We start from the raw sequence: 9,935 nt of genomic DNA on the forward strand, positions 1-9,935 counted from the left end.
CGTCAGGGAGCCGGACTTGGAGCCCCGGGCTGCAGGCACAGCGTGTGCGGGCGGGAATTTCCCACAGTTACGAGGGAACGAAGTATGTGTTCCAAACTTTCCACGGTTCCAAACTGAGCGCTTCCATTAAGAGAAGCGGTGTGCGGGGGGGAAAAGCATTCTGGGTATTAGCATGCAAATGAACGGGCCCGGCTTCCAACTCCTCTCGGGATTCCCACCGCCGCGCGCCCTAGTTGCGCCGAGCCACGCGCGCCCGGGGGCTTCCGGGCGTGGCGCGGCGGGAGGACTCGAGTTCGAATTCGAGACCTCTGCCCGCTGGTTGTGTGTCCTGGTGCCAGTCGCTCGGTGTCTCTGAACCTTAGTTAAACTGTCTTTCCTAATAGGTACACCGAGGACAGCAGCACCTGTCTCGAAGTCTGCACAGCACGTAATTCTGGGCCAGGTCTTTCTACTTACGCACCTCCACCTTTCTAGGTCAGAGGAGGTGTAGAACACCTGCTGAAGAAAAGAAGTGATGACGCTTAGCGGCTTGAAGGAAGTTCTCTGGACCCGGAGCCAGGCCGTCTGTTTTCTAAGCCCAAACTAGCTGTGCCGCCTCAGGCTACTGCCTTAACCTTCCTGAGCCACAGCTCAGATCCTTTGGTGGGTTCTGGGAACCGCCAATTTTTGTGTTGGAGGGCAGCGACAAAGAACGAGGGACGGGATCTAATTATTGAGTGCTTATGGTATAAACACAGCCTCTCTCCAAGATAGAGATACTCCCGCTCCACCGCTGAAGAAAACGAATGACTTGCCCTAGACCACACAGGTGGCGGTGGAGCCAGGAATCTACCTGGGTGTGCCCATTCTTTGCCAGTGGCTCCTGAAGCCCCCTCGGTGTCTCCACGTGAACTCGGAACTGAGTCTCAGTCTGCTGTGATTAGAAAACAGGGTGCTGAGACATTCATCCTGGAGGGGTCACTTTGAGAACATGGGTTCACAGAGTGCTCTCAGAACTCTGTTCCACAGTGCTCTGAGGAAGACAGAAGATACATTCAGCCCCATTTTGTTGATAGGAAGACTGAGACTCAGGGAACTTGAGTGAGTGGCCCTTGATCCCACTATGAGGAAGTGGCCAGAGACAGATCTAGATCCCAGTCCTGACTGCTACTGGGAGCTTTTTTCTGCATGTCATCTGGGCAGAATAATTGTGTGGTTGGCCTGTGATGGTCTCCCATTTTCATCTATGGCTGAACTTTTCATCTTGCCTATCTCTTAGGTTCTTTCTTTTTTGATAGAATTGAGGTGAAATTCACATAAAATTATCCATTTAAAAATGTGTAATTCAGCAGCACTTATTACATTCATAGTGTTGTGCAAACAAGACCTCTTATCAAGTTCCAAGACACTTCTGTTACCCTAAAAGAAAATTCTGTCTCCACTCCCCACTTCCTCTAGCCCCTGGCAACCACCGGTCTCCATTCTGTTTCTATGGATTTCCTTGTTCTAGATATTTAATATAAATGGAATCACCCTATATTTGATCTTTTGAGTCTGGCTTTTTTTACTTAGCATAATGTTTTCGAGGTTCATCCACATTGTAGCACTATCATTCCTTTTTATGGCTGAATTCCACAGTTTGGATATACTACCTTTTATTTATCTGTTCGTTGGGTTGATGGTCTTTTGGCTACAGTGAGTAGTACCACTATGAACATCCAATTACAAATGTTTGCTTAAGTACCTGTTTTCAATTCTTTTGGGTATATACCTATCAGTAGAATTGGTATCATATGATAATCTATGATAATTCTGTGTTTAACTGTTTTCCACAGTGGCTTCACCATTGTGGTTTCCTCATTTTACATTACTACCACACATGTCTTTTTATGAGCAATTTTAGGCTGATCAAACCTCTCATTTTATGAATAAACATGCTGGGGCTCAGAGAGGTTAAGTAACTTGCCCAAGGTCACACAGCAAGGTTCAGGCTAGAATCAAATTTTCCTGAGTCCGTAGCCTTCCACCCACTGAGTCTCCTACCCATCTTCAAAGACCTGAACTACTTGCCTGAGCATCTGATGACTGATTTGACGGGCTGGTCCAGTGAACAGCTAAATCAACCGTATTATGAAGCTCCTTCTCTTCTCTCAATATCTGTCCAAAGATCCCACCACCGTGTTCCCAATTTCCAGATCACACCTTGAAAAGATGCAGAGCTCATAATCCCTGTGTCTGCCTCCTGCTGCTGGCCTGCTGGGACCTCTTCTGCTTCTGCGGAAACCACACACCTCCATTTTGGCAGTGCACCGGCGGGACGGCGAACTAAGAGCATCCTCGTCTCCCAGGCTAAGTGGAGCTGTCAAGGCTGTTTGCTCACTAGATCCATATTTACTGAGCTCCTACTAAGCACTAGTTTTTTTTGTTTGTTTTTCAAAAATTGTTTTAGATGCCAGGGATACGGCAGTGAGCAAGTTAGACCACAAACTGTGCCCTCAAGGATCCCACAGCCTAGGGAAGGAGACAGACAAAAAAAAAAAAAAAAAGGATGTCAAAAAGACTTCTCCTGTCTCTCCTCCCCCATTCTTCAGATTCTCCCATCCTTCCAGGTCCTGCTCAAATCCTACTTCCTCTGGGACATCCTCTCCACAAGCCCAGATCCAAGTAATAACTCCTCTCATGTCTCACAGTCCTTTTTTTCCCTCCCAATTGCAAAAGTGATATGTGCATTGCAGGAAAATGTAGAAAATACATGGAAAGATAACAAAAAAAGATCTATAATTTCGTTACCAAGAGTTAAGCGCTGCCATTTCCTTCTGGTCTTTTTCTACTGCGTATGTATAATCTTTTTGTTTTTTAAACATAATTGGGTTCTATTTTATGTACTGCTTTATAATCTGGTCTCATAGCAATGTATTTTCTTCCCAGCATGTTTCGGTGTTCCTGTCTGGGAACAGGGCGTTGATAATAACAGCGGACATTTATTGAACAGTAACTGCCAGGCATGGCACTGAGAACGTTAACTTGGTTTACCGTCTGTCATTCTTGAAACTTCCTCGTGAGGTGCATGCTCTGGGATTCTCATTTTGCAGAGGAAGGCACTGGGGAATGGCCAGATGAGGAAGGGGCCAGGGTGGCCGAGTACGTGTAAAGCAGAGTGGCACCTGGACCCCAACCGCTCCTGGGGCCTTCCCCACAAACCCAGACTGTCAGGCTTTAGTCAGGCGATTGGCTGTGAGCCAGGGATCCAACGGGAGCGGGGGATGGCGAGAAGCAAGCCAGAGGAGCAGCTTGGTTTCTGCCAGGCAACCAGAAAGCACCCTTCACACCTTTATCGGGCTTGCTTAGAAGGCCTGTGACAGCAACGTGCCCCCTCTGCCGGCTCCCCAGTGCTGGGCTGTGTCAAAAGGGTCATTTATTGGGCCGTGATGGCACCTCATGCAGGAGCAGAGCCTGGGGTCTGGAGCCAGACAGTGTAGTTTTGGGTGAACTGTGCCAGAATTGTATTCAGTGCCTCCAGCCTTCTTCTGAGGGTAGGATTATTGCCCTCTTTCTACAGGTGAGATTACTGGGAAGTGAGGTGTTTCGTTCAAGCCTGCATTGGTGGAGGATGGGGTACAAGTTGAGAGCTGGCCTCCCTGACTCCAGCAGCCAGTCTCTTAGCACTGAACCCTAGGCCTCTTTTCTTTCTTGACAACTGAGTTTCCTTCGTGCCTGGGAAGAGCCTGCAAGTCATTTGCCTCTTCACAGAGGATCCTGCAAGAGGCCCCAGAGTTTCTGCCCCCACCCCCACCCAGCTTATCTCGGCCTCTGTATGCTGTGGTCTCCAGGGCCTGACAGGGACCCTGCGGGCTGGGGTTTATCATCAGCCATATTTCCTGTCTCTTCGTCACCAGCAGGACTTTCTGTCTCTTTCAGTTAATCGGGAACAACAAAAAAAAGCAAAAAGGCTTCTATGTAATTATCTTATTTTTTTCCTATATGCAAATCTATGAGAATTTTTCTTCTTGCTCCTAATTAGTTGAAGATAAGCCACTGGCGGCATGGGTGCAGGAAACGTGGCAGATGATAGACTGTTGTGTGCATGCTTGAGCACGCGCGCACACCCATACCACACCTGTACACGAAAGGCAGGTGGCTACCTGAAGGAAGCTGGCTCCAGATGCCAGACAGTCTGTATCCTTAATATAGAAGGAATGCTTAAAGATCAGTTAAAACGTAAACATCCCTCAAGTCAGGATATTTGTTTTACTGTGTTTTAGGCATTTTGTGAATTTGAAATTTTTCAAAATAAATGAATTAACTAAGAAAGGAACTCCGAACCACACAGCATTGTGAATGTAGTAAATGCCGCTGAATTATGTACATTAAAATGGTGCCTTTTGCATTATGTTAATCTTCAATTTAATTTTTTTTTTCTTTTTTCTTTCCATCCATCTAGTAGGCTTTGTTGGTTTAGTTTTAAATAACATTTTTCATGACCTAATTATACAAAAGGTAAATGATTGCTCCAAAATACAGAAATATAGAAATAAAATTGTTTTAAAAACAACCATAATCCCAACCAGCAACAACCAAGTTACAACTGGGGGAGCATTTATTGGTAGTACTGTAATTTATTTTCCTTTTCTTCTCTTTCTTGATACAAATACCTTAATTTTTAAAAGAATATCCCAAAGGAAAAAGTGTGCAGAGGACACAAGCGGGCAACTCACAAAAAGGAAATGCAAACACCCCGTAAAAACCAGAGACCATTTCCAGTGAACTAGTTGGTCTCCGTTTAAATATGGCTTCCCCAGACAGCCTAAGTATTGGATTGGCCAAAAAGTCTGTTCAGTTTTAAGAAAAAGGCACATCCTTGGTGAAAATTTAAAATGTCTTACAGTTTTACTTAAAACTGAACAAACTTTTTGGCCAACCCAATAGTTAACTCTCACTCTGTTTCCAGTGGTGCCCGAAGCTGCCCCTTTCTTATTTTCACAACACCTCTGACCCCAGCGTTCCTCAGGTAATAATTACCCCTTAAGTCATCTGCTCCCCTGCTAGACAGAGGCTCCCATGCAGAGAATCCTCTCGTCTCATCCCACAGTATCTCCATTGCCTGGCACAGTGCATGTGACGTATAAATACTTGTTGAATGAATCTATGAAGAAGGCCATTTTTGGCGACCAAATTATCAAATGTTTTGTTAGCTGTCATCGTGGGCTGCAAGGGCCCAGAAGGACATGCTGTTGTCATGCTCTGAGATGGTGCCTCTGTGCAACTTTCTGGAAAGCAATGTTATAAAAGCCTAGGAAATACGTTTACCCTCTGACCTAGCAATTTCATTTGATGAAGTCTGATGAAATAAGCACAGCTGTGCTCTTTAGATATGGGTTCAAGAATGTTCACTGGAGCTCCGTTCCTACTAATGACAACTGGAAACCATCAGCTGTTTGCACCAAACAAAGTGACAGCATGTGGGTTGAGTTAAGCTTTTAGCTGAAGATTCCACGGTAAAGTGTGGCCCAACCACCAGCTCCCTTTGAAAACTCTGTCAGCAGTATATGGCAGGATGGTTCCTGGGACGCTCCCGTTCCCCAGCCCTTGGCACAGGACACAGAGCCTGGAGCAGCCTTGGAGCTCAGAACAAAACATGTTTGTTGACGTGAACTGACTTCAGTGGAGAGCCCACAGGGTAACCTGCCGTGGGTGTCTCTGTCTCGGGCTCTTCCCAGACCACTGCCCTCCTCTGAGCCTCAGTTTCCTTACCAAAAAAAATTGGCTCAAAAAAGCTAGCTCTCGTTATCACAGCTTGCCATGGTGGTGGTCAGCCTGGCTTAGATCATTTTTATTTTTATTTTTCATTTTTCCAAAAAAGGATTATTTGGAAATGAAAAGCAGAAGGAAAAAAAAATGACCCACAGACCCATTATCCAAACAGAGGTACTAAAATGCTATTTTTGCCTAGCCCTTTCTTCTCCCAATTTTTTTTTTTTAATCATGGTAAAATACACCTAACATAAAATTCACCATCCTAACCATTTTTAAATGTACCATTCAGTGGTTTTGAATACATTCAGCGGCTCAGCGGTAAAGAATCCGCCTGCAATGCAGGAGATATGGGTTTGATCCCTGGGTCAGGAAGATCCCCTGGAGAAGGAAATGGCAACCCAGTTCAGTTTTCTTGCCTAGGAAATCCCGTGGACAGAGGAGCCTGGCGGGCTACAGTCCCTGGGTTCACAAGAGTTGGACACAACTTAGCGACTAAACAACAACAACAAATTGTACAACCATCACCACCATCCATCTCTGTAGCTCTTTCCATCTTGCAAAGCCGAAACTATACTGTTTAAACAATAATTCCTCATTCCCCCCGCTCCGCTGCCCCTAGCAACCACCAATCTACTGTCTGGATGGTTTTGACTCCTGTAAGCACCTCATATAAATGGAATCATACTATATTTGTCTTTTTTGTCTTATTTCACTTAATATAATGTCCTCAGTGTTCATCCATGATGTCAGAATTTCCTTCCTTTTTGAGCCTGATTCATATTCCCCTGCATGTATGAACCGTGTCTTACTTATCCATTTATCCATTGATGGATACACAGGTTACTTCCTTATTTTGCTATTGTAAATGATACTGCTATAAACATGGATGTATAAATAGCCTTCCCCCCCCCATTCCAACCTGTAGGTTTTTTTTTTTAAGTCTTACAGTGATACTAATGAATGTATACAATTTTATCTTTCTGCTTCTTCTGTTTTTTTTTAATTTCTTTGGTTGCACCAGGTCCTCACTGAGGTGCACACGAGACGGTCACTCTTCATTCTTTTTTTCTTTTAGTAGTGGCATGCAGGCTCTTAGTTATGACCCATGAGATCTAATTCCCTTAATGATCTAATTCCCAGATTGAACCCGGACCCCTTGCATTGGGAGCGTGGAGTTTTAGCCATGGGACCACCTGGTAAGTCACTATCCTGCTTCTTAAATGTACCGGGATGTCATGAATGCTCTGCATGTTACCACTGGGGCTGGAGGTAGGTATGTTGGTGTGGCAACTTCACCTTTCACCTTAAGCATTTCTAGAGTGTTTCATTCTATTTTGTAATGAAAAGGGATTCCTTTTGTAATTTGAAAAGCAATGAAGATTCCATAATGTCATGAGTACTTTTCAAGTCATTACATAAACATTAAATATAAGAAAAGTAAACATTTTCGTTCGAGGCAGAGTTTCCTGTTGCATGGATGGTTGTATTTTTATTTTTAATCAATTTATATATTGGCCCTTTAGGTTGTGTTCTTTTTATTTTTCTTTGCTGTTAGAGTCAGCAAAGAACTGAGATGAACATGTTTGCACATCACACATAGTGGGAGTTTCTAAATGATCATCTAATTTTGTACGCTGGGCTGGAAATAGAGGAAGACAGCTTGTTGGGCCAGTGATGCTTTCTCAAGGCATTTTTTTACTGGGAGAGCAGGTGGGAGATAAATAGAATTTGGGCAGGGGGCTTACAACAACAAAAGTGAAAAACAGATTTTAAAATAAGAATTATCATGTAAATTACTGGAGTTTCCATAAATGAGCCTCAGGTCCACTCTGGCTCAGAGATTTGGGGTGTCAATCCAGACTGGTTAGTAGTGATTCACTCACCTCAGTCCAGGGCTGGGATGAAGGGTTACAGGGAGATGACACCTGCAGAAACTTGCAGTCTACCGTCCACATTCACAAAACCGCTCTCAGACCTCTTGCAATTCCCTCTGAGGGCATATGTAGTTCCAGTCATGGAGAAATTCCTGGGGGAAGGACTAACTGGCCAGACTTGGATCCACTGCCACGTGGGTCCAGTCAGCTGTGGTCAAAGACAAGATCACGTGGTGCAAACTTGGCTGCCAGGAGCCAGCCCTCATCTCTTTCTCCCCCAAAGCAATCTTGCCCTCTACAGATTGGCTTTCTCTATCTATCCAAGCACATGGCAGAAGAGGGCTACATTATGGATCCCAAATTTTGTCATGTTCCTTATCCCAGGCACACTAACCAACTAGAACTGCTAAACTCCAATGTCGCGTCCCTTGGAAAGAAAACTGGATGAGCCCAGTTCAAGACTCTAATTCACCCAGGTACCATGCCTGTGGCCAGGAGAAAGGAAGGAGTCCTGTCCTAACAGATGACTCCCACGTGGGGAGAGAGCAGTTCTCAGAAAACGTGGATTGTTATGAACTGGTCAGATACCTTACAAGATGAGAGCTCTTCCTGATGCAACTCCATCATATCGTAGCTGCTAAACTGCCAAGTTTGAAAACGTTTTCTCAAAGGAGGGGCTTGCTTGGCTGTGTTCCACTGAAACGCCAGAGAAACTGAGGAGTCTTTTCCTTTTAAGGATTGCAGGACTAGAAACCTTTGTGCACACAGACTGATCAGACTGGCCAGCACCGTGAGCTAGATTCCCTGCTGGGTCCTGACCATCCAAAGATGATCAGATATCATTTCAGCTCTGGGGATCCTGCCCCTGCCCGCAATATTGTGTCTGTATCAGTCAAGCTCATTTAGAAATCTGTTATTTCCAACACAGCCTGCTTTGCAACTTCCATATGACTGCATTAGAAGGCACTAAATTGCATGAATTCATCAGAGAGTTGAGATCACAGGAACTAATAATGTACTTGATCTCCGTGCTTTGAATCATTTTTTTTTAAACAAAAATATTATGAAGGCACAGTGGTAAAATTAATATCCGGTTGGGATTTCCCAAGCAGCCGCAGAGGCCGGTCATTACGGAGCAGAGTCTGGGCCAGACACCCTTGTGATGCTCTCCAGCGTCTGCCTTGGCTTGTGTTGTTAACGCTTCTGCGGGGAACACACTCCGTGCGGGACACAGGTTCATCTGGGTTGTTGCTGTTGTTCAGTCGCTAAGTCGTGTCCGACTATTTATTTGCTACCCCATGGACTGCAGCACCAGGCTCCTCTCTCCTCCACTGTCTCTGACTTTGCTCAGATTCATGTCCAATCGAGTTTGTGATGCTATCTAACCGTCTTGTCCTCTGTCACCCCCCTCTCCTGCCTTCAATCTTCCTCAGCATCAGAGTCTTTTCCAGTGAGTTGGTACTTCGCATTTGGTAGCCAAAATAATGGAGCTTCAGCATCAGTCATTCTAATGAACATTCTCTGGGTACCAGTACCGAACCTTCCATCTATGAGCTGGGTCACTGTGGATGGTTCATCTCCCCTCTCTGAACCTCAGAAAAAAGGACTAGCTGCTTCTTAAGTTCTATTCCACAGAACCAGGGACTCACTGCTGTTAAATCCTTGGAGCTGGGGATTCCAGTGAGCAGCAAAAGGAAATGGTCACATATTGTTTCATTAGATAGTGCCTGAATTGACTACACAGAATTTGTGTTTCTCTTATTATTTTTAAAACAAATCCTAAAAATTCTGAATAGAAGGGACAAAGGTGAATTTAAAAACAAGAAAAAGCTGAGCATCATCTTTTAACACATCCAGGTACATGTTGCTGCTAACATCATTTTGTTTTAGAGCTACATAAACTGTGCTGCTGTCTCAGCCGGATTTTTTCATCTTCTTTTATCTCGTATGCCTCACACGGAAGCAGAGATCCTAGGTGTTTTCCTCTGGGCTAATCTGTGGGACCCAGTACAAAATGAAAACTCAGGGTCCCCTTGTATACAAGACAGGAAGAAAAGTGCTGTTGAAAGTAATAGCATGTAAGCCTTTTTCCTTTCATCTGTGATCACTCTTTCTATTAATATCTATCTGTCTCAACTTATGGTGTTTTTCATTTCCTATTCAACATAGTTCCAAGGAGAGAAAAAATAAAATTTTAAATTATTAGTATGAATTTTACCATTCCCCTTGACATTGTGCAATGCCAGTTTTAATTGCGAAAATCTATGAGAGTCTAACTCTGACACAGTTACCCAATTACACAATTTGCGTTTTGTAATTTGTCCACAG

The sequence above is a fragment of the Odocoileus virginianus genome, chromosome 12, assembly GCF_023699985.2.
Source record: "Odocoileus virginianus isolate 20LAN1187 ecotype Illinois chromosome 12, Ovbor_1.2, whole genome shotgun sequence".
NCBI lineage: Eukaryota > Metazoa > Chordata > Mammalia > Artiodactyla > Cervidae > Odocoileus > Odocoileus virginianus.